Source organism: Bufo gargarizans, chromosome 6 (assembly GCF_014858855.1).
Source record: "Bufo gargarizans isolate SCDJY-AF-19 chromosome 6, ASM1485885v1, whole genome shotgun sequence".
NCBI classification, from domain to species: domain Eukaryota; kingdom Metazoa; phylum Chordata; class Amphibia; order Anura; family Bufonidae; genus Bufo; species Bufo gargarizans.
Genome location: NC_058085.1, coordinates 77,168,361 through 77,190,961, shown reverse-complemented (window position 1 = coordinate 77,190,961; position 22,601 = coordinate 77,168,361). Strand labels below are relative to the sequence as shown.

Here is a 22,601-nt window from a genome sequence, read left to right as displayed (position 1 = left end):
TCTACCTCGACCATCTTCTTTTTGGAGTGGTCAGTGATGGGGCTGTCCCTCCCCTTTCTCTTCCCTTTCCTTGGCCTGACCTCTAGGGAGGCAAGAGGGGGAAAATCCTCCAAAGGGAGGGCTGCAGCAGCTGGAGGAGGGTTAGTGCTGCTGCAGTGGTGGCAATAGGGCGGGTTGGGCTTAGGGGGGTGGAGGGTATCACTGAGGTAATGGGCAGTTGGATAAGGGATTCCTCAGTGGTGGTGACGACGGGGCGGGAGGGGGGGTGGAAGCGTGGCCTAGGGCAGGTGTCTGCTTACCCTCCTTCTTTTTGGACTCCTTCGCTTTGGGTCTTGTTGCTGCCGGAGGTGGGGCTGCGGTGGGGTTCCCGCTGGCCAGTGCTCCAACTGCAACCACTGCCCAGGTGCGTTCTCTTTGTGGGCAGTCCTTGTAGATGTGTGAAGCCAGTCCGCACAGGTTGCATGCCGTCTTCTTAGGGCAGTCCCGGGTTTCGTGCCCTGCCACACGACAGATCCAGCAGGCCGCTTCCTTGCAGTCACTTAGCCTGTGCCCCTTCTTGCCACATTTCCTGCAAGTCTGCGACATGTCGGAGTAGTAGATAAGTGCCTGGGAGTTGCCCAGCGAGAAGGTCGAGGGCAGGTGTTGCACTCCGTCCGGGTCTGTGGGGTCCCTGTTCAGGCGGACGATGACTGACCACTTGCCGGTCCAAAAGCCGTTTCCGTCCAGGATGTGAATGGGGTCACTCATCACGGTGCAGAAACGCTTCAGGAAGGTGACGATATCCTTGACTGGGATGTGTGGGTTCCGCATGGCGACGGTTACTCTCCTTTCTTCTCTCTGGACTAGATAACGGCCAAGAGGAAAGAGAAGGCGCTCATAGGGTAAGTAAGTTCAGCAAATCAGATTTCTAGTGAAAGAAATATCAGCCCAGCTTTTCTGCTTTTCGGTGACCTGTGAAGTAAGAAAGGTTAGTACCGTCTGACATCTAAACCTGTCCCTGATGCTCCTAACATTATTGGAAAAAAGGTTAAAATTTGCCATCATGTAAGAGAAAGAAAAAGGTTAGCGGATATGATACATCTTAGTTACCACTCCGGACGTCCGGCGGTTTCTCTATTTCTTGTCTGCTGTCTGTTAGTTGCCCCTGCAACAGTGCAAAGCTGGCTACGATCTCTTCTAGAGTTATCTGTAGCCGTATTGGGTCGGCGGTTGCTCCGTTGGCCACTATTTCCTCCACCTCGGTCTCGTGGAGGGTTTGCTGTTGGGGGACCTCGTTGGTGGCCACCGGTTATTCCATCTGCTGCTCTGTTTCTTCCTTGTTGGGTGAGGCCACGTCCTCTACCTCGACCATCTTCTTTTTGGAGTGGTCAGTGATGGGGCTGTCCCTCCCCTTTCTCTTCCCTTTCCTTGGCCTGACCTCTAGAGAGGCAAGAGGGGGAAAATCCTCCAAAGGGAGGGCTGCAGCAGCTGGAGGAGGGTTAGTGCTGCTGCAGTGGTGGCAATAGGGCGGGTTGGGCTTAGGGGGGTGGAGGGTATCACTGAGGTAATGGGCAGTTGGATAAGGGATTCCTCAGTGGTGGTGACGACGGGGCGGGAGGGGGGGTGGAAGCGTGGCCTAGGGCAGGTGTCTGCTTACCCTCCTTCTTTTTGGACTCCTTCGCTTTGGGTCTTGTTGCTGCCGGAGGTGGGGCTGCGGTGGGGTTCCCGCTGGCCAGTGCTCCAACTGCAACCACTGCCCAGGTGCGTTCTCTTTGTGGGCAGTCCTTGTAGATGTGTGAAGCCAGTCCGCACAGGTTGCATGCCGTCTTCTTAGGGCAGTCCCGGGTTTCGTGCCCTGCCACACGACAGATCCAGCAGGCCGCTTCCTTGCAGTCACTCAGCCTGTGCCCCTTCTTGCCACATTTCCTGCAAGTCTGCGACATGTCGGAGTAGTAGATAAGTGCCTGGGAGTTGCCCAGCGAGAAGGTCGAGGGCAGGTGTTGCACTCCGTCCGGGTCTGTGGGGTCCCTGTTCAGGCGGACGATGACTGACCACTTGCCGGTCCAAAAGCCGTTTCCGTCCAGGATGTGAATGGGGTCACTCATCACGGTGCAGAAACGCTTCAGGAAGGTGACGATATCCTTGACTGGGATGTGTGGGTTCCGCATGGCGACGGTTACTCTCCTTTCTTCTCTCTGGACTAGATAACGGCCAAGAGGAAAGAGAAGGCGCTCATAGGGTAAGTAAGTTCAGCAAATCAGATTTCTAGTGAAAGAAATATCAGCCCAGCTTTTCTACTATGGTTTACCAGCAACTACATCAAATAGACTGACCATATGGACTCTTATGCTAGTGACTTACATTGGTGCTAATTATATATATATGACATACAGATCACCCCCATGGTAGGGACGGATATCAGTACAGAAATGTTACTGCTATGATTTTTGTCTTGGTACTTATCTCATTCATTATGTTTATTATCCATTAATCTATTTTTTTTATTTTTTTATATACATTTTTTATCATCCATGTATTTTTCCCTATGTGTATGTGTATGTATAGGTATATATATATATTTTTTTCTTGACGATATCGATTTGATGTCATGTTTTATGTGTGTATGTATGTGTATGTGTATATATATATATATATATATATATATATACATAAGATACACCCTTCCTTTTATATAGGTGTACATTTATTATTTTATTTTATCAGTGTATGTCTCGGCAATTAGATTCATGCGTATTTTATTCATTTATCTATTTATATATTTGTCTGTTATATAGGGGAGCACAAATTTAGTGCTTTCCCAACACATGTTCTCTCCGTTTTTTACCGAATTTATTTTAGACTTGATAAAGGGGACCCTAGCACCCCGAAACGCGTTGTCTTACGAATAAATGGAATACTGCTGAAATCAAAAACATTGTCTTCGATCGGTTGTTTCGTGCGCCCTCTGTGGTCCACACGCTCTACCTAAGGTCTAGCGTACTCTTCTTCATACCGTTACCCAAGTGGCAGGGTGGCTCCTGCCCAAGGCGATCGGACGAATCTAGGCTGCACCAACCGTAATTTATCTACACTCATTCTCCATTGCAGTTGCATCCAATTGATGCAACCACAATAGGTGAGCAAACCATTTCTTTCACTAGAAATCTGATTTGCTGAACTTACTTACCCTATGAGTGCCTTCTCTTTCCTCTTGGCCATTATCTGCTGTATGTTCCTGAGTTCTTCAGGTAAAAGAGTTTAAATAACTCTGAGATACGGCGGCTCTAGGTATCCTCCTTTGGTGAATACTACACCTGACAGAAAAACATACTGATGGAGTATAGTCAACATCGTCTGTCCGAACGTAAAAAACTTACACACATCTGGACAGAAAATGAAACAAACATCGCCAACCGAAACGAACCGGATAATGATACTCCTCCGAAAGAAACTATCGGAACGATAGAACTGGCGAACCTTTTCTTCAAACTAGAATCATCCTTGCAAGATGAGATCCAACATCATTTAGAGTTGATATTACTCAGGGCCTACCTTAAGGAGGCCTTAGTCCCCCGTGGACTACGATGGAAACTAGAAAGTCCATTTAAAAACGATCCTGCCTTCACACAGGAGTGGGATAACTATATGTTAAACAGCGGCAGGGGCCTGATGGAACGCCTTTGCAAAAAACGTGAACTGTTATGTCAGCACCTAAAAGAACAGATACAACAACAGACTAGTCACCTCATCACCTTTAGTAAACATACAGAATACACGAAGTTCGACAGACTTATCACAGGTCGACTACTCCAATTAGAGCGAGAAATCATACATAAAAAAACTGGCAAACTCTGTAGGGACAGATCAGATTTTTTGAACGGCAACATCCAGTTCTGGTCCAAAAATAGAATCCCCCCCAAAAATACACAAAGCACCAATAACAATAAGAATACAAATACTAGTGCGAGTAGGATCCCAATCAATGTAGTGAACCAATCACAAGTGCCAGTATCTAGGGGCAGTAATATTCATACACCTCTCTTCAAACCATACACCAGATATCGCAGTAGACCAGCGAATCATCAACCTGACAAGTCCACGAACACTAAGGCTCTATCTGCCTATACCCATCATTGTTCAAATAAAACACAGACCCCTCAACGGTCTCGTACGGGTCTTGATGTACATTCAATTACACACAGACACCCACAGACGTCTTTACCCACTGCCGTAAAGCTAGGCACATCACCCAAGACCACCCAGCCCACCTCCACCTTGCCCATGTCCGACCTACCAGTATGGTTCACCCCACCATCCATTCCACCACCATCAACATTTCGTCCCCCCCCCCCCAAGTCCTCCTTTGGACCCCTCGCAAGGTTGTTCTCTCAATTTACCTCCTACCTCTTTTTCATCATTGCCTACAACACTGGATCTTACTGAGATTGAACCTTCTGTATTGGAGGACTCTCTAATTACCGTACATAATACAAGCACTTCAGATGACACACAGATTTCTTCAAATCACGCTGTGAATCGATCAATTTCTTTTTTAGCGCTACCCGGGGCCCTGACCCCGGAGGCAACATATGTTCTCAAACGACCAGCAGGTGGGGCAAAGATGATCTTGGATTTTTTCAAGCCAAAGACCAATCTCCTCCAAAAGGGTCTAAAAAGAAAAAATACCGGAGAGGACGAAGAGGAGGAATACGAACCCGTGGAATCAGAAAAAACAACCAAGGAGTAAGAAACGAAGCAGAACCCCCACAGCCCAAAGAGGAACAAAACCTCACTACAGTAAAGATATTTAATTTATCTAGGTTTGACCTCTCTGCAGCACAGATGTCAGTCCTCCAGAGGGGCTTATCGTTCTGTCCGGCAGAAAAGTACAATGAATTTGACCTTTTTGTGGACCTGAATGCATTCATCAGGAAGGTCACACTTCAAAGGCACTTTGCCATTAAATCCAAATTTCCTGTGACAAACAAAGATAAGGAAACTACGGCAAGTAAAGATGAAGAAAAAGAAGAAACCAACACTCCCCATACTGACCTGAAACCAAAATCGACATTTAATCCTACATACCATAGAGGAAATCACATCAATACCTTTTACTCTTTGGTTTCCAAAGAAGCAAGAGTAATTAATAAAGCCATCAAGGTCAAGAACAACCTATCGAAAGGAGAAAAAGACGCACTAATAGAATTAAACAAAAATGACCTTCTTGTCATTAGGAGCGCGGATAAGGGAGGTGGAATAATTTTACAAAACAAGGAGGATTACATAATGGAAGCCAACAGGATACTGGATGACGCCCTATATTACGAACGACTTACATCCAATCCATTTGTAGAGGACCAAAAGACACTGAACATTATGCTGAAAAAAGCCGAAGAAAACAAAGTTATTACTAAGAAAGAAAGAGAGTATATAGTGGTTGAACATCCAAATATGGCATTATTTTATCATCTGCCAAAAATCCACAAAAACCCTTTGAATCCACCAGGTAGACCGATTATTTCGGGAATTAACTCTCTTACCAGTAATCTTTCTCATTATGTCGATATATTCCTTCAAAGCCATGTCAGAAACCTTCGATCCTATCTGAGAGACTCTACGCAACTAATTAGTCTACTAACAGATATTGAATGGAAACCCCACTTCTGTTGGCTGACATTGGATGTTGCAGCCCTCTACTCCAACATCCCACATACAGCGGGCACTGAAACCACAAAACGCTTTTTAGAAACAGATGACCATCTTTCCGGCAAACATAGGGATTTTATATTGGATGCAATTCACTTTATTTTAACACATAACGTTTTTACATTTGAGGACAAGATCTACAGGCAACGAAACGGGACCGCAATGGGGACGCGCTTCGCGCCGAGCTTTGCCAATCTGTACATGGGCTGCTTTGAAGAAGAGTTTATCTATTTGAGTCATTATTGGAAGAAAAACATCATATTATATAAGCGTTATATAGATGACCTTATAGTGATCTGGAATGGTCCTAAGGAAGAAGCGGAATCATTCGTTAGCTACCTAAATAAAAATACGTGGAATCTCTCGTTTACATCCAACATAACCACCTCATCTATCGAATATCTAGACCTACTCCTCTATTCAGAGAATAAGACCATCAAGTCCAAGACACATTTCAAAACTGTTGACGGTAATAGTTACCTTGACTATAGAAGCGCCCACCACAAAAAATGGAAAAATAACATACCGTACAGTCAATTTAAACGGATTAGGAGGAATTGTACTGATGATGGCGACTTCCTCACTCAGAGTGAGATACTACGATCTAGATTCATGAAGAAGAGATACCCGAAAAGAATTGTAGACCACGCGTTCATGCGGGCAAAAAATCAGAGTCAAGAAGAATGCCTGAACATAAAAAAGAAGAACGAGCCGGACGAAACATTAAAAACCATGGATTTTAAGACCTCTTTTATTACAACTTTTAACCCCAACCATGAAGTTTTAAGAACCATTTTATCTAAGCACTGGCACATACTCAAATGCGATCCATATCTAAAAGAGGCGATACCGCAGAAACCGCACATTATCTTCAGGAAGGCTAAATCTCTGAAGAATGTACTTGCACCGAGTAAACTGAAGAAGAAGAGTCCTACTACAACTTTAGCTGGTACAACGGGTCATTTGAAACCCACAGGTACTTACAAATGCAATCACAAATTATGCAAATGTTGTAGCAGTATTACAAATCGTAGACAGTCATTTAAGAGTAATGTGACGGGGGAGGAATATGCAATTAAAAGCCTTCTGAATTGCTCCTCTTCCTATGTTATATATGTGATGGAGTGCGAGTGTGGGCTACAATATGTAGGCCGCACCATCCAGTCACTAAGAGAAAGACTAAATAAACACCGCTGGAACATCTCACGGGGCTACCTCAAACATAGTGTGTCCCGCCATTTCCTGACCTCCCACAATAAAGATCCATCCGGATTGATAATCACACCCATTGAAACCATTATAGAAACGACTTCGGATAGATTTAGGACTCTACAGAAGAGAGAGATGTTTTGGATATTTAAATTGCAAACCCTCGAACCCTATGGACTCAATGAATCCTTGGAAAGCAAGTGCTTCTGACCACCCCTCCGCTAAGTAAAAAGTAAAAAATAAAATAAGCCCTTCAGTTACATCCTAATGCCTATTCCTGGGGATAATTCATTCCCCCGGTTCAATCATTTTATGTCAATTTTGCCCCATCACTACTCACACCTATTGAAATTAGACTGTTATGGGTCATTTCTGTTTTTTCTTTCATTCCTAATTCATTCCCTACATGCCGGCCTTAGCCCTGCCTCTCAACCTTGCGATGCAATTCGGCTTTCAATTCACTTAGCCGTCCCCACTCTGCTCTCTATGCGCTCCCAACAGCCACGCCCCCGTACTGATCACCGCCTACTCATTCAAACATACCCTCCCATTCACTGCCCCTAAAGGCCACCGTGCGCTTTCCCTAACCACGCCCCCCACGGACGCCCCTCCCATGGACCTCGGCAAGCCCTCCCACTCATTCCCCTTCTTCTTCTGTACCGCGGTAACCGAAGAGGTCAGCGTTCCACACGTGCCTCTGCAGACGAGCCGTGACATCCCTCCAGCCTTCCGGCTCAGGTAATTCATATTTAAGCGCTACTAGAATATATACTTATATTCTGTTCAATATACCTTGCGGGGCTGTAACAATCACTATTACTATCTTTGGTCTGAGCTACCAGGACAGGGCGCTACACATACAATACACATCAATAGGTTATGATCCCCTCAGGGACATAAACACCCTTTGCCTGCCAGTGGATACAAGATTCCCTCTTTTTTGCCAGTAGATATATTACATTATATTTACCATAGCCTTTTTTTCACATTTCATACTGTTTTTCTTTCAAATGTATGGAAATATCAGCCCAGCTTTTCTACTATGGTTTACCAGCAACTACATCAAATAGACTGACCATATGGACTCTTATGCTAGTGACTTACATTGGTGCTAATTATATATATATGACATACAGATCACCCCCATGGTAGGGACGGATATCAGTACAGAAATGTTACTGCTATGATTTTTGTCTTGGTACTTATCTCATTCATTATGTTTATTATCCATTAATCTATTTATTTTATTTTTTTATATACATTTTTTATCATCCATGTATTTTTCCCTATGTTTATGTGTATGTATAGGTATATATATATATATTTTTATTGACGATATCGATTTGATGTCATGTTTTATGTGTGTATGTATGTGTATGTGTATATATATATATACATAAGATACACCCTTCCTTTTATATAGGTGTACATTTATTATTTTATTTTATCAGTGTATGTCTTGGCAATTAGATTCATGCGTATTTTATTCATTTATCTATTTATATATTTATCTTCATAATCTATTTGTCTGTTATATAAGGGAGCACAAATTTAGTGCTTTCCCAACACATGTTCTCTCCGTTTTTTTACCGAATTTATTTTAGACTTGATAAAGGGGACCCTAGCACCCCGAAACGCGTTGTCTTACGAATAAATGGAATACTGCTGAAATCAAAAACATTGTCTTCGATCGGTTGTTTCGTGCGCCCTCTGTGGTCCACACGCTCTACCTAAGGTATAGCGTACTCTTCTTCATCTCTCTGGACTAGGCAGCTGCCCACAAAGCGTCAAAAAGGGGAGTCTGGCTGTGCTGCTTTCACCATCTCCCAGTACCTCTTGCAGATGGCCACGGAAGCAAAGGTTATCCAGAACATCCCAGCGAAGAGGGAGTGGATGCTCGTCACTTCCGGTTTGGTGAATCCCTGCTCCAGGACCATCTCCTTGCCAAACATATCCTGGCTCATGTCCGGCGCTCTCCCGTCCACTTCCTTTAGCTTCAGGACGACCGTCTGCCTCATCCAGGGCTCCAGGGGAGGGGAGCCGGGACCGGGCTTCTGGCCTTCCTGTTGCTTCAGAGGGGCGGGCGCCACCGGGTCTGCAGCCGATGAAGTGGAGGCTGAAGGGTCCTGGAGGGCCTCCGCCGTGGCCTTTCTTCCTTCTGCGGTAGTCTTCTTCTTGGGAGGCTTGGAGGTTGAGGTAGAGGCTATGGCTTCTTCCCTCTTCCTGCCTCCCTCTCCCTGGAAAGTCTTCTTGCTGGGCGGAGCTTCTTCCGGGGAAGGGCTTCGCCGAGCTCTTTTTTCCTCGCCTTCCCGACCCATAATCTTAGCCAAAAGGCCGAGAAGCAATACCCGGTCGGCCTCGACGACGGGGCCGCTTCTCGCCAATGCAAAGCACTTCTCAAGGTCCCAGCCCCAGACACAGTACGGGAGGCTTCTTGCTCTCACAAACCAGGGAAAACGTGCATCCTACGCTCAGAAATCACCAACATGCTCCTCTTCGTGTTTGCCATCTGCATAGCTCTGCCCACCAGTCACTTTTGTCCACGCCTTTTCTTTGCATGCAATTCCTGGTGCCAAAGCACGCCAAGCAGAAAAAATGATAAGAGGAGTAAATGGAAAAGTAGTGAGGAAAAAAAAAATGGGGTATGCATTGAAGATTGTGATGTCAGGGCCCCATTGTTGAGTGTTCCATGTGATGTCATCCACTGACCTGACCTTATGTGATCTCTGACCCGACAAGCCTCCTGTGACACGTGCAGTGTTCTGTCCATTGTCCAGACAAGGTAGGTCCAGCTGCTGCTGATACATAGGAAGTGCTGGACTACTTTTTAGCCTCCAAGTAATCCAGTTTAAAAGATCCACAAGAGGGAGACACAGGAAAACTTTACTAATTTATTAAAGCACTGGAAAAGCTAAATGGTTACATCCAGCCAACAAAACTTGTTACAAAAGGGTCAATTCCCAGGAACAACTCATCATCCCAGGAGTGCACAACAGGCCCAAAGCAAACCCAAGGTGCGTGGAGGTCCAAACACTTCATAAGCCAATTAACTAACCCATCAGTCTTAATTGGATTTGGGGTGTGAGGAGAGAGACTGTATGGCTGGGTTGCTTGGTGCTGGAACAAACAAACAGCTGATGCAATTAGGAAATTGACAGACTAGATGCAGGTACGCAAAAAGCAGCACAGCACTGACTGGGCAGAGAGAGGAGAAGCTGAAGTGCAGACTCCTGAGGCAGGACACACGCAACTTTCCACTTGCTTGCTGGAAGGATGCTTGCAATCTATCTATTTCATTCAGTTTTTTCATACTGGATTAGAAGGGGTGCACCGATCCTGGAGATACTGCAATACCAGGTCAATCCGTGGAGTGGACAGAGCAAGCTCTTTTTCCATCTCCCTGTTCGAAAAATCCATTTATGGTCCCCAGATAGGGGATGTATCAGATATTAAACTGATAAGAACAGATTTTTTTTTTAAGTTGATATTTACCCATCTAGGGGTAAAAATCATTTATTAAAACATTAAGGATTTATATTACATAAATATTATAAAACAATTTTTTACAAATAAGCTCATTAAATGACAGGTATTACAAATTCATATAATAGACCCCCATTCCCTTAAAAACCACTTGTGGCACATAAAAGGCATTCTCTTTTTATCCACCAAATAATAATTGTACAATTCATCTAAAACCATCTTTAAAACATTTTCTTCGGTAATAACATCGCGTTTAAAACTTAAAATGTTCCGGGCCGACCATAGAGCTACTTTAACACAGTTTGTGATCTTCCATGCCATAGTCTTTTTGATTCTTGAAGGGCACTCCAGACATCCATAAAAAACACCGTCCATAGTTAGCGTTTTCAGTCCTGTTATTTTCTTCATCAAGGGGAGCATCTTTATCCATATTTTGTTAGCAAAGTAGCAGTACCAAAATAGGTGAAAAATGTCCTCCTCCTCTCTGCATTCTCCCCTGGGACATTCTGCAGTGCTCGTCAGTCCTCTTCGGTGCTTGAATGCCCGGCATGGAAGACACTCGTGTACGCAGCTCCAGGACAGGTCCTTCTATGTGTTAAAAAGATAGTTTGCGTTAATATCCTTCCAAATCTGTTTCCATTTATTTTCATTAAAATTCTTAATCGGGGCCATCAACTTTCCATCAATAATCTCTTTTAAAATCGCTCTACTGTTCTTTAAAACCTCAACCCTCTTTTGGCCTAAATAAAAAGAATTCGTTATTTTTTCTAAAATCTTGTAAGTTATAAGAAAATTAAAAGAATAAGGAGAATTTAAAACCGCTTTAAACCATCCATTTTTCTTCATAAAATACCGAGTTTTATAACGAATAAAAAACAACCAGTAGTTATCTTTAATAAGGGCATTTAAAACAGGAGCTAAAATACTAAAAGTTTTAAGATCAGTAAAATCTTTTCCACCTTTACATTAAGGAAGCATTACCGTATCTCTTCGCAATTTGTCCATCTTGGAACCTCAGAAGAAATTAAAACAGGCTTTGTTAAAAAAAAATACGGTCAGATGTAGGGAACACCATACTAAGGTACAATAAAATTGGTAAAATTATAATTTTTATAATTAAAACCTTCCCCTCCATCGTCAGCTTCCTTAGATTCCACATACATAATTTCTTGTTTACCTTTTCTGTAACCGTATCCCATTTCCTAAGGCCTTAGGAAATGGGATACTGGACCTGGACTCAGACTCAGGAATGTCAATATCATTTAAAAACATCTCTCCAACATTTTAAATATTACTTTTGTTAAAATTAATTTTAAAACCGGAGGCGCAACAGAAGTATTTTACTTGCTTGGTTGCTTTTTGGATTGCAAGGGTGTTTCTACAAATCACCGCAAGATCGTCCACGTACCCAACTATTTTTGCCTCTAGTCCACCCCCGCCCGGCAGGGGGACTCCGCGTATCTGCTTATCCTTCCTTATCATGATTAAAAGAGGCTCCAAGGCGCAAATAAAAAGTAGTGGGAACAAGTAGTGGGGACAAGGGACACCCCTGTTTCACACCAGATTTGAAAATGACATCCTGAGTCTTAAAACCATTGACTAAAATCTTACTTGTACACTGGTTATAAAAGGCTCTCACAGATTGTACAAACCCCTCTGGTATACCCATCTTCTTTAAAACCTGAAAAAGATAAAAATACGATACACGATCAAAAGCCTTTTCAAAGTCCAAAGATAAAATGGCTATCTTCCCTTTCCTTTCATTCGTATGATTAATAACATCTTTTGAAAGGTTAATATTGTCCCAGATACTTCTCCCGGTCACCCCACAGACCTGGTTTTGGTGAATAATTTGTGGATAATTTTATGTATTATTTTCTTTAGTCTGTTTGCACATAACTTTGCCATGATCTTGTAGTCACAGCAAAGTAAGGTGATAGGTCTCCAATTTTTTATGTCTGTCTTGTCGCCTTTTTTATTTAGTAAGGAGACCTCACCTTTTTTCTAGGATCCCGGGAGAGTCTTAGACCTAAAAACTTATTTTAAAAGAGAAAACAAATCTTCTTTTAAAACGCCATAAAAAGTAATATAAAAATCAATGGGTATGCCATCGGGGCCAGGCACTTTCTCCTTGTTAAAACTCTTAATTGTATCTAAAACTTCTTGTTCAGTGATTTCCTGTAATAAAAGTCCAAAAAGTCCAAAACTTCTGATGTGTCTTAAATCTGGTTTCTTTTTGTTCCACAGTTCATATGGAGTTTTTGTTGTTGCTTTTCCTGGCAAACAATTTTACAGTTTGGATAGCTTCTCCCCAGTATGTAGTTGGCATATTAGCATCAAATAGCATGCTCCTCCCACTTTCACACAGTGTGAGGTTCATTCTCTCTGCAACTTCATTTTGCTCTGGGTTATATGGAACAGTTGTCTGGAACATAATTCCATGTTTCCTGAGAATGGCTTGTGTTTTACGACTTGTATATTCTGAGCCATTATTTGTTTGTAGTACCCTGATCATCCTGCAAAATGTATTACTTACTTGAGTAATACTCTTCTAATTTCTCTGGCACTTCATCCTATTGTGAAGTAGAAACACTGTGGTATATCTGGAGTAATCATCAATAAAGGTCAGTACTTTTTCTTTCCTGGAGTTATAGTTTTCATTGGACCACAATGATCTGAATGTATTAAGTCCAGAAGTTTTTGAGCTTTGCTGCTGGTCTGCTTGGGAAAAGGTGTCCTAGTCATTTTTCCTTTAATACAGCTGGTGCAGATCATTATTTGATCACATAGATTAATCTTAATACCATTTGCATAGTTATTCCAGACGGTTTTCTTTGTTGTATCAGAATTTCTGTGCCTGAATCGTCTGTGCCAAGTGTGGATGCAGTTTGAATGCTTATCCTCTTTGGCTGTTTTAACCATTTCACTGCAGTTCAGCTGATATAGTTCATCTATGATTTTAGCCGTTGCAAGCAAGCAATCCCCTTTTGTGATGATACAATGGTCACCCTGAAATGTGACTACATTGCCTTGGTTAGTGAGTTTCTTTACTGACAAAAGGTTGCTTTTAAGATCTGGCACATACAGAACATTCCTCATATGGATCTTTTTAGTGATATCTGGAGAGATAGGACAGTATAGAAAGCCATCTCCTATTCCCGCTGATTTCATGTCCACACACCACGCTTGCACAGGGGTGACACTATTTTTCTATCCGAATACACACTCCTTTGTTTCTATGACATTCTTAGCTTGTTGCAATCCACTTTGTTTTTGCATTCTAGCTTTCCAGATTCTACAATCTGCCTTTAGGTGTCCTGGCTTTTTGTACACAAAGCATTCCTGCTTTTCTAGCTGCACGTTACTGTGTTTATTTTTGTATTTCATCTTTAAAGCAGTCTCTGAACACACACTTGAATTACTCATGCTTTCTGTTTTGCGCTTGTATTGATCTACAAGCTTGCCTTTAACATATTCCAATGTAAGTTCATCATCTGGACGTGCATTTAGTGCTGTGACAAGTGTCTCATAACTTTCAGGAAGTCCACTTAATAATAGCGCTGCAAGATGGAAGTATTTTATATCTCCTCCAATCCCTCTCAGTCTCTCCACCATTTCTAAGGTCTGTGTTATATAGTCCTGCATGTCCTGGTCTTTCTGCGGCTTAGGGCTCGTTCACACAAACTTTTTTTGCATTCTGTATACGGGCCGTTTCTTGCTGTCCGTATACGGAACCATTCATTTCAATGGGTCCACAAAAAAAACAGAACACATACAGAAATGCATCCGTATGTCTTCCGTATCCATTCCATTTATGCGGAACCATCTATTGAAAATGTTTTGCCTAGCCTAATATTTTCTATGTAATTACTGTATACTGTATATGCCATACGGAAAAACAGAATGGAAAAACAAATAAAAACAAACAAAACAGAAAAACAAAACAAAAATTGGAACAACGGATCTGTGAAAAACGGTCCGCAAAACACTGAAAAAGCCATACGGTCGTGTAAACAAGCCCTTAGTCTGATAGAGCTTTATGATTAAATACAGTTTATTGCTGAGATTAACTCTTTCATGCACTTTTTGTAATCCTTCCCACGTCTTTAGCAGTCTGACAGTTATATATATGTATGATTTGATCATCGTCTATGCACAGGGAAATTGTGCTCTGGGCTTTCTTATCTCTGTCTAACCACTCCTCTGTGGACTGTGCAGGACTGGATTAATTTATATATTTCCACGTACCTTCTCTTATAAGCAGCATTTCCATCTTGAATTTCCAGGATTGGTAGTTCTGATTTGTCACATTTGCGATGGAGAACTTTGCTGAGGGGATGGTGGCAGCCATTTCTGCTGTTTGTCTTTCTGTTGCTGTCTCCTTTACTCAATTGCTTTAGCTTGCTGTATCTGGTTATATCCAGGGGTAATCTGTGTTATATCCTGGGCTTTTGCTGCATGTCCTGGGCCCATAACCTGTTAGAAATACTTTCTGAGGATAAACAAAGGACAGGCAGACAGTCTGTGCAGTTTTGCTGACCTCTGCTCTGTGCCAGAAAGAGCACTGAACTCTTTTAATTGTTAAAGACATAGCAAAAACAGGAACTTACACAAATGTAACACTGCCATCTAGTGACCATACAATATACTAGGCATACAGCAATGACATGCAATGGTTGTTGCTTATACAATACAAACCTTGTATGCTAACAGGTGTCTACTCCACTGCAGCTCGTGCTTTGCACTTAGATGCCTGGTCATGCAGGTTGTGCTCAGGTTGAGAACGTTTATGCCTCACTTCAGGCTCTTATTGCACAGCGTGCAAACCACTTGTGTTTTGTCTTCAGAACATTGTCTGAATAACTGCCACGCCAGGGAACTCCTTGGAGCTGGCTTTGGTGTGCTCGGTCCCTTGCTACGGTGGGCAGTAGCAGGAGTACTGTCTAGGGGATGGCCGCTCCGCTTTTGTACCCTGCTCCCTCTTCTGCTGTGCTGGTGGCTCTGTGCGACCACCGCCTCTTCCTCCGAACTACACAGGTCACTCGCATGACCTTGATTCCATGTGGGGTCGAGAACCTCTAGTCCTCCACATCATCTTCACCCCTGCCCTCCTTGTCAGTCTGAACACTGCAGAAAGCTCCAGCAGTTGGCACCTGTGTTTCATCATCATCCAAGACGTGCTGCGTTGGTCCTCCAATGTACTCATCTTGAAACATAAGTGGTTGGGCATCGGTGCACTCAATATCTTCCACTTCTGGGGCAGGGCTAGGTGGATGGCCCTGGGAAACCCTGCTAGCAGAGTCATCAAAAAGCAGAAGAGACTGCTGCATGACTTGGGGCTCAGACTGCTTGGCTGATTTGCAAGGGGGGGAGGTGAAAGACTGATGGACATTGGCTGCAGGTGCCATTTCTGATCTTTCAGCAGGAGACTGGGTGGGAGACAATGTAAAGGAACTGGGGGCACTGTCAGCAACCCAATCTACTATCGCTTGTACTTGTTCAGGCCTCACCATTCATGAAGCCGCATTAGGCCCGACCAAATACCACTAAAGGTTCTGTCGCCTACTCGCACCTGAGGAAGGGGTTTCACTTGTGCGTGTAGCTGGCACAGATCGACCATGTCCTCTCCCTGCAACAGGAGCTCCACCAGCAGCACCACGACCGGGGCCACGTCCCTTATTTGACACTCCTCATATTTCTCAAATTTAGGATCTTGCCCTGAATGGGTGTTTTTTTATGAGCAGAATAGAACAACAGTATCTAAAGCGTGTATCTCACGCGTACAGATGCAGACATGGCCGCAAATTAAGATTTTTGCCCAAAATGGGTGTTTATTTTATACCAGAATTGCACAGCAGTATGTAAAGGGTATATCTCACAATGACAGATGCAGCAAAGGCAGCAAATTAAGATTTTTGCCCAAAATGGGTGTTTTTTTTAATAGAACAACAGTATAGAACAACAGTATCTAAAGCGTTTATCGCAAACGTACAGATGCAGAAAAGGCAGCAAATTAAGATTTTTGCCCAAAACGGGTGTTTTTTGAATAACAGAATATGACAGCAGTATATAACGCTTGAATTTTACATGTACAGATGCAGACAAGGCCGCAAAATTAAGTATTTTGCCCTAAATCAGTGTTTTCATAAAACCCAGAAAATTATAGCCATATTTCTAGCTTAAATTGCACACTGACTAAAGCGGCAGAGGCCCCAGATGGAGGTTATTGCCAAAAATGGGTGTTTTTTTTAACCCAGTAAATTAAGTATTTCACGCTTGTTTTTAACAATCACAGATGCAGCAAAGGCTGCATAATTTAGTATTTTGCCCAAAAAGGGTGTTTTTTTTAATAACCGAATATGACAGCAGTATATAACGCTTGAATTTCACATGTACAAATGCAGCAAGGGCTGTCAAATTTAGTATTTTGCCCAAAAAGGGTGTTTTTTTTAAATTAAGAAAATTATAGCTGTATTTCTAGCTTAAATTTCACACTGACTAATGCGGCAGAGGACCCAGATGGAGGGTATTGCCAAAAATAGGTATTTTTGAAAACCCTGAAAATTATTGAAGTATGCAAGTATAACAGATGCAGCAAAGATTGCAATATTAAGTGCTTTGCCCAAAAAGGGTGTATTTTTTTAAAAATAACAGAATATGACTGCAGTATATAACGCTTCAATTTCACACGTACAGATGCAGACAAGGCCGCAAATTAAGTATCTTGCCCAAAATGGGTGTTTTTTTACTACCAGAATAGCACAGCAGTATCTAAAGCATGTATCTCACACTGACAGATGCAGACAAGGCCGCATATTAAGTATTTTGCCCTAAATGGGTGTTTTTAAAACCCAGAATATCATTGCAGTATTTCAAGCTTTGATTTGAATGTGACATAAGCACATATGCAGTGCTGGTGCATAGAGATGTCACGAACATAAAATTTTACGCTCGCGAACGGCGAACGCAAATTTCTGCAAATGTTCGCGAACGGGCGAACCGGGCAAACCGGAATTGACTTCAATAGGCAGGCGAATTTTAAAACCCACAGCGACTCTTTCTAGCCACAGTAGTGATGGAAAAGTAGTTTCAAGGGGACTAACACCTGGACTGTGGCATGCCGGAGGGGGATCCATGGCAAAAGTCCCATGGAAAATTACATAGTTTACTCAGAGATGGATTTTAATCCATAAAGGGCATAAATCACCTAACAATCCTAAATTTTTTTGAACATCGTGGTTTAAAACATCCAGTGTGTGTATACGATCGGGTATGATGTTGTATCAATCAGGTAGTGTAAGGGTTATGCCCTCTTCACAGACATTGACAGACCAAACTCCCCTTTTAATGCACCGCAAACAGTCCATTTGCCCAACCGCAAACTTCCCATTTGCACAAGGTTGAATACCAAGCTAGCCATGTCCCGTTGATGTCATTGAAGGTTTCTTCCTCCACCCAGCCACGTACAACACCAAGGGTCCACGAAAGGTGAATTGAATAGATTTTTCAAACGGGGAGATGGTTAAAAAAAACGCTGGCTCCCTCCCCTTTATTTGAATCCACGCCACGGTCACTGCGTCTGCGCCGTGCAATTTACTGTCACACCCGATATAAGTGGTATTTTCTGTAGTACTATTCTCATCAGTTTAATCCCTAATATGTGACATCCCCAATCTGGGGTCCATTTATTAAATTGATTTTTCAAACGGGGAGATGGTTAAAAAAACGCTGGCTCCCTCCCCTTTGTTTGAATCCACGCCACGGTCACTGCGTCTGCGCTGTGCAATTTACTGTCACACCCGATATGAGTGGTATTTTCTGTAGTACTATTCTCATCAGTTTAATTACTGTTACGTCCCATATCAGGGATTGCCTTATGTGAAAAAATGTTTTGGCCAGGTACCTTCGACTGCCTTCACAGTGACAGACCAAACTCTGATACACCAAACTGAATTGATTTTAGGAACCGGGAGATAGAAAAAGCAGCTTGGTCGGTCCTCTTACTCCCAAGTTTGGGCACTGCGTGTGCACGGAGCTATGTGCTGTGACACCCTATATGAGTGGTGTCTTAACTAGTACTATTCCTATCAGTTTAATCCCTGTTACGTCCACTATCCGGGGACGTGTGTCGAATTGATTAATCATTGTCGAATTAACGACATCATGAAATAATTTTGTTCTGAGCTCTGTACTTTCTTTGTATTGGAATTGATGGGAATTTTTTAAATTTTCTGCATTATTTCTAATAAAAAATCATAATAAAGTCTCTCAATAGTTTATTTAATGAATTAAAAACCCATACAACTTTAAAAAATAAAAATAAAAATAAAAATAATGTTTTTTCTATGAAAAAATATCCAGCCGATCGCTTTTAGTCTGATCATAATGAAGCAACGGCCTTATCTGGGGTGTAGCAACATTGCCAACACACTCATAGAGGTGATGATCGCTTCATTGTGATGCGCAAGCCCCTTCATCACAACAAGGTACCGATCACGAAGGGCAATTGACACATGTATGTGCCTTATTTTTTGTTTTGTTTTTGCAGCCACAGTGCAGCACTAGAGGCCCGAAAAATTAGGCATGTACACATGCCTGAAAAATTAGGTATTGTAGCAGCAGACAGAAAAATGTATATTTTCCAGGCAGAAAGGTAACTAAAACATTGCGGCTTGAACCCTAGTTGGTGGCGGAGAATTCACGAAACTCATCCAGTATGCAGACATTAAATACAGCAGTGTGGGGACCATTTTGAGGCCAAGGCATGTCATCAGGCCTTTTGTTAGTCAAACGTATCCCCCACTGTCAGTCCTTTTGGGATCCATGCCTCATTCATCTTAAAGAAAGTGAGGTAATCAACACTTTTTTGACCGAGGCAACTTCTTTTGTCAGTGACAATGCCTCCTGCTGCACTGAAGGTCCTTTCTGGCAGGACACTTGAAGCGGGGCAGGCCAGAAGTTCTATCGCAAACTGGGATAGTTCAGGCCACAGGTCAAGTCTGCACACCCAGTAGTCAAGGGGTTCATCGCTCCTCAGAGTGTCGATATCTGCAGTTAAGGCGAGGTAGTCTGCTACCTGTCGGTCGAGTCGTTCTCTAAGGCTGGATCCTGAAGGGCTGTAGCGATGTGTAGGACTGAAAAGCTCTGCATGTCCTCCATCAACAACACATCTGTAAAGCGTCCTGTCCTTGCTGCCGTGGTAGGAGGAGGATTACTTTCACCTCTTCCCCTGTTAGATTCCCGTTGTGCTGTGACATCCCCCTTATAAGCTGTGTAAAGCATATTTTTTTGTTTGGTTTTGAACTGCTGCATCCTTTCCGACCGGTAATTTGGTAACATTTCCGCCACTTTCTGCTGATACTGGGGGTCTAGTAACATGGCCACCCAGTACAGGTCTTTCTCCTTCATTCTTTTTATACGAGGGTCCCTCAACAGACATGACAGCATGAAAGACCCCATTTGCACAAGGTTGGATGCCGAGCTACTCATTTCCCGTTCCTCCTCCTCACTGATGTCATTGACGGTCTGTTATTCCTCCCAGCCATGAACAACACCACGGGTCCCAGATAGGTGACAACAACGAGCACCCTGGGATGCCTGCTGTGGTTGGTCTTTCTCCTCCTCAAATCCACATTCTTCCTCCGACTCCTATTCCTCATACTCCTCTTCCAGCGTTGCCCTAGGTCCGGCAAGCGATGATGACAAGGCTGTTTTTCGTGGTGATGGTGACCACAACTCTTCCTCTTCACGCTCATCTACAGCCTGATCCAGCACTCTTCGCAGGGCATGCTCCAGGAAGAAAACAAATGGGATGAGGTCGCTGATGGTGCCTTCGGTGCGACTGACTAGGTTTGTCACCTCCTCAAAAGGATGCATAAGCCTGCAGGCATTGCGCATGAGCGCCCAGTAACGTGGCAAACAAATTCCCAGCTTCGCAGAGGCTTTCCTAGCACCCCGGTCATACAAATACTCGTTGACAGCTTTTTCTTGTTGGAGCAGGCGGTCGATCATTAGGAGTGTTGAATTCCAACGTGTCGGGCTGTCGCAAATCAAGTGCCTCACTGGCATGTTGTTTCTGCGCTGAATGTCTGAAAAGTGTGCCATGGCCGTGTAGGAACGCCTGAAATGGCCACTCACCTTCCTGGCCTGCTTGAGGACGTCCTGTAAGCCTGGGTACTTAGACACAAAGCATTGTACGATAAGATTCAACACATGTGACAACTTGCCCAAATTCAATGCCGCCAACAAATTGCTTTCATTGTCACACACCACTTTGCCGATCTCCAGTTGGTGCGGGGTCAGCCACTGATCCACCTGTGCGTTCAGGGCGGACAGGAGTGCTGGTCCGGTGTGGCTCTCTGCTTTCAGGCAAGTCAACCCCAAGACAGCGTGACACTGTCGTATCCGGGATGGGGGATTCAGTTAATGTGCAGCCAGACGCCGCAGCAGAAGAGGACTCAGCCGAGGAGGTTATGGAAGAGGATGGAGTAGGAGGAGTGGAGGTGGTGGCAGTAGGCCTGCCTGCAAGTCGTGGCAGTGTCACCAACTCCGCTGCAAAGCCACGCATTCCATGCTTGGCAGCCGTCAGCAGGTTGACCCAATGCGCAGTGTAGGTGATATACCTGCCCTGACCGTGCTTTGCAGACCAGGTATCAGTGGTCAGATGGACCCTTGCCCCAACACTGTATGCCAGAGATGCCATGACTTCCTTTTCAATCAATGAGTAGAGGTTTGGGATTGCCTTATTAGAAAAAAACTTCGTCCGGGTACCTTCCACTGTGGTGTCCCAATAGCGACAAATTTTTTGAAGGCCTCAGACTCTACCAGCTGGTATGGTAAAAGCTGGCGGGCTAAGAGTTCCATCAAGCCAGCTGTCAGACAAGGGGGTGACTCTGTGACATTGGCTTCTTACGCTCAAACATTTCCTTTACAGACACCTGACTGTGGGCAGATGAGATGGAACTGCTGAAGGTGAGAGGCGGAGTGGTGGGTGGTTGAGAGGGGGCAAGGAGGACAGCAGTGGTCGACATGGCTGAAGATGCTGGACCAGGAGGAGGATGGTGGCTTTGAGCTTGTGTGCTGCTTCTACTCGTCATCATGTGTTGATCCCATAGGCGTTTGTGATGTGCGATCATGTGCCTTCGCAAAGCAGTTGTACCTAGGTGGGTGTTGGATTTCCCACGACTCAGTTTCTTTTGGCACAGGTTGTAAATGGCATCGCTGTTGTCAGATGCAGACAGACAAAAAAAATGCCACACTGCTGAGCTTTGCAATGACGGCATTCTGGTGGTGGCAACAGCATGCGTTGATTGGCGTGCTGTCTGGCTGACCCCGGGTGCCGATACATGCTGTCTGACTGTGCCACTAGCTCCTTGCGACGACCTCTCCCTGCTTCCAACTCGTCTCCTCCTTCTCTCTGTCTCCCCTTCTGAACTTTCTCCCATTTCTTCTTCTCTTCGAGCAGGCACCCACGTGGCATCCACGGACACATCGTCATCATCAACCACTTCACTTGTATCTGACACCTCAGCAAAGGAAGCAGCAGCGGGTACAACATCATCATCATCATCACACTGCACGTCCATGTGTGTAATGCTGCCTGACTGAGACATAACCCTGTTATCTACATCCCCTGGCAATAATGGTTGCGCATCACTAATTTCATCCAACTGATGTGTAAATAACTCCTCTGAGGGATCAAGTGAAGCGGCTGTGGTGGCGGGCGGGAGAGTGGTGACCAAAGCTGAGCTGGAGGAGGATGGTGCGTCAATGTTCTTAGCGGAAGCTGTTGAAGATTGGGTGTCCTGTGTAAGCCAGTCAACTATTTTCTCAGAATTTTTTGGGTTCAGGGTATGTGGCCTCTGAACACTGGGCATTATTCCAGGGCCAGTGGAAATCACAGCACCATGAATACGACGGCCCCTGCGGCGTGGCCTGCCTCTGCCTGTCATTTTTTATTAGATAAGTGTTACTATGCATGCAAGGCAGTGGGCACAGTACAGTCTGTGTTGGCCTGACACACACGGGCTTGCAAATGTGATTAGATCACAGAAAACATTTTAAACAATTTTTTTTTCTTAAAGGTATTTGGGTGAATGACACCCTGTAACGGTATGAGTGGAGGCCTAGCCAGTAGGCACAATACAGTATGTGTGGGCCTGACGCACAGGGCTTGCAAATGTGATTAGATCACAGGAAAATGTTAAATAGAATTTTTATTTTCT

The 22,601-nt window shown here is 43.9% G+C and overlaps 1 non-coding gene across 1 annotated transcript; it reads right to left on the bottom strand.

Annotated features, from left to right (window-relative positions):
• Positions 1-10,214: 10,214 nt before the first annotated feature.
• On the bottom strand, positions 10,215-10,408 carry LOC122942798. The gene has a single exon (XR_006390717.1). It is a non-coding gene; the product is annotated as a U2 spliceosomal RNA (small nuclear RNA).
• Positions 10,409-22,601: the final 12,193 nt, after the last annotated feature.